The 3,624-nt window shown below is 24.9% G+C and overlaps 1 protein-coding gene across 4 annotated transcripts in view; it reads right to left on the reverse strand.

Annotated features, from left to right (window-relative positions):
- Positions 1-62: 62 nt before the first annotated feature.
- The window catches only part of LOC136087494 (serine hydroxymethyltransferase, mitochondrial-like), a 9,882-nt gene continuing 6,320 nt past the window's right edge, over positions 63-3,624 (reverse strand). For 3 of the 4 annotated variants that reach the window (XR_010641830.1, XR_010641828.1, XR_010641831.1), the window contains exon 8: positions 63-237. The gene's annotated coding sequence lies outside the window, so the exon portion shown is untranslated. Of the gene's footprint in view, positions 238-3,552 lie in introns of those variants that run through there. The other variant, XR_010641829.1, reaches the window with a different exon arrangement.

Below are 3,624 nucleotides of genomic sequence, written 5' to 3' on the forward strand. Positions count from 1 at the left end.
CATATTCATTTTAATTTTATTCGTGATTTACTGCTGCACGCATCGGACATATAGAATGTTAATAAAGAAAGATTTTATATTTTATAAAAATTAGTATTTACAATATATTTTATAAATCATCTAATCCCGGCATTGGAAAAATTCATGCAAACTGGCACACCTCTTGACGCAACGAATCTACTCCGTCCATAATCGTCTGGTTGGTTTTAAATATTGATCTATATTCCTCTAATGTTTCTAAAGAAATTTATAAAATTTCATTATTTAAACAAGATCAAGCATTGATTGTTTACTCTACATAAGTGTCTTTAAGTAGATCATGTTATTTTTTAAAAGTTTTAAAACTCTTAAAGGTTTATTAATAACAAACTTTATCAAATTAAATAACTAGTCTATTCTGCCTTATTTTAGACATAATTGGACCGCAAAAAAAAAAGTGCGTTTTGCATTTTAAAATAAAAACTCATACGCAAACAAACGCATTTGATCAAACTGAATGCGTTTACTTTTGTAAACGTAAACGAAATTTACACAAACTTGAGATCTATTGCAGATGATGGAGATAATGATAGCATGTTGGAGTATTTTTAGTTAATATAACAATTAACTGATATTAAATAAAAGACAAACACTTTATTTAAAAAAATATGTAATAATAGCTTTTTTTTAAAAAATTTTTAATTTATAAATAAGATTTTGACATTTTTATTTTGTCCAATAACTTACGCATTATGAACCCATTATGAATAAAAAAAAACAAACACTTAGATCTCTTAGGGTTTACATGTATAAACCCTGGAAGATCCAAGTGCTTCTTTATTTCAGTGTTGAAACTGGTTTCGAGACAGAAATGTTTACTATGACTATAATATACTACTTGTATTTATAAATAATAAAAAATGTAAAGTAGAACAGGTGAAGGGAATGTTCACATATTATGCCATACAAAAAAAAATTTTAAGATCCCCTTGGTCACAAAGTAATTGTGAAAATAAAATACGCAAACAATAAGTGCAACAAGGCCATTGACATCTTCAGCCATAAGGTCTTCAAATAATACTTCCGACTCCAATAATTCTATCCCTCCATACCAGAAAGACCCAATATCAAAGTTTCTGGCTAATAGTCTTTTGGCAAATTTATCCAAGGACTCGTGTAATTTGATAAACAAAATGCACGATTTTGACTGAAGAAACTGAAACTCTGTTAAAAAAGCTGTGAACTGAATTGAACGAGTATTTAAATGACTTTTTCTTAGATTTAAAATACTAATAACTACATTATTTATTTTAGGAATATACATCATATCTTCATTTCATTACATTTGATAATCAAATAAAAAAATCACAAAATGATGTCATGTTTTTATGCATATTGTGTGATCAAAAGTTCACAGCTCATATTTGTTGAACATCTGATAATAGGAAACATTTAGAAAGAAATCATTACCACATTTTTGGAAAGTGGTTTGAGTCATATGACACTATAAAATTCTTCATTAAATCACATTAATTGATAGATGCATTTAATAATTAAGAATTATCAAACATAATAAAAATTGGATGATGCCCCATGGTCACTTTATTTAGTCATCTTCCGTAATGTTGGATTTTATTGCGATCAGTGCAATATTAATGAAAAAGAAAAATGATGGGACGCCACAATGAAGAAAATATCAAATTAGGAGTTAAAAGAATAACCGTTACTTTCAATAAATCCAAAATAGATAGTATTTAACTTTATGGCTTTAATTACTGTAATTACAATGAAATTGCTAATTAATTCTTTTCTATTGCATTTAAAATATATTGCATGTGATGAAGGAAGTTCATTTGTCAGACTGTTATTTGAAAAGTCTCAAGAAAAAAAAGTTGAAGAGAAGAAAGGTGATAGTGACTCCGGAAATAAAGATGATGCATCGCTAAACAAAGAAGTTGCTCTTTATATTGAAGAGTCAGATAAGAAGCAGCAAAACATTGATGAAGATGATGATTTAAATATTGATCTTTAAAAGGAAATTGAAATTAAACATCTGATAAATTCTCAGCAATTAGCTGAATCGAGGAAGCTTATGTTTACAAATGTTGTTCGATTAGCTAAATCAGCTGAAGAAGTAAACATCACTAGTATCCAATCAATTTATAAAGAATGTTTAATATCACATAAAAACTAAAGCCAAATTCAAACAAGCTGTGATGGAATTTGTTAATCAGCTGTTTCCTAATGCTACAGATCTTTCAAAGTGCCTATAAAAGAAATGTATTCGATTTGGTAAAGAAATGCATTCAATTCAGAAAAGTGCTTATAAAAGATATGTATTGGATTCAAAAAAGTGCTTCTAAAACTCTTATTTGTCTAGCTTTTTTCCTCGATCAGTTCTTTGGAATTTGCTTCCTTCATCTTGCTTTCTTAATTCATATAATTTGCAATCTTTTAAGTCGCCTGTCAATCAATATCTTGCTCGACAAACTTCATCTTTACTCTTCCAGTAACTTCCAAATCTTATAGTGGTTGCTTGATGCCTTGTTGGAAGCAAAAATGTATACAAAATAAAAAAAATTAAAGATAAATGTATTTGACTCAGAAAAGCGCTTATAAAAGAAACATATTTAATCCAGAAAATCGATGTCTAATTGGGTAAGATCAGATTAAATTACGCCTACAAACTCTTCTTCACGCTAATCAGTTTAACTTAATTGTGCAAAAGAATCTTTCATTGATCACTGAAGTTTTTTTTGTACTGACTACTATTGCTTTAAAATGGAGCCAAATGAAATTACAAGAAAATGGAAAAGAACTAACTAACGTGTTAATTTCTTCATTTAAATCATAGTTCCAGTATGAACTTAACTCAGGTATTAACCGAATGGCAGCACTATTGAATAAAAAATTCAACAAATTTTTATATTAAAAAAGCTAATCGAAGTCGTGGATAAGATGAATTATAGTTAATAATTTAATAGTTAATAATAAGTTTTCTTATAAATAATTCTTTCGTATATTTTGATTTTCAGAAATGCTCTCTCACTCTAAATCATTGCTAATTAAAAATCATACTACTTGAACTATTAAAAGCAACCATAAAAAATGAATGAACTTTTGCCTTTCTATAAATTATGCAGAGAATAACACAAATAACTATGTTATAAATTATGTTATAAATAAACTCATATATATATATATATATATATATATATATATATATATATATATATATATATATATATATATATATATATATATATATACATATACATATATATATATATATACATATATATATATGTACATATATATATACATATATATATATGTACATATATATATATATATATATATATATATATATATTCATATATATATATATATATATATGTATATATATATATATATATATATATATATATATATATATATATATATATATATATATATATATATATATGATAAATATATATAAATATGTAAATATAATAAATATAAATATATACATAAATATATATATATATATATAAATATATATATTTATATTTATATAATCATAAACTTGTATAAAAATATGTGAATGTCTAAACAAATATATAAATAAACAGTTATAAAAAAAAATTGTTCCGAAATACTTGT

This window comes from Hydra vulgaris, chromosome 11 (genome assembly GCF_038396675.1).
Source record: "Hydra vulgaris chromosome 11, alternate assembly HydraT2T_AEP".
In the NCBI taxonomy this organism is placed as follows: Eukaryota; Metazoa; Cnidaria; class Hydrozoa; order Anthoathecata; family Hydridae; genus Hydra; species Hydra vulgaris.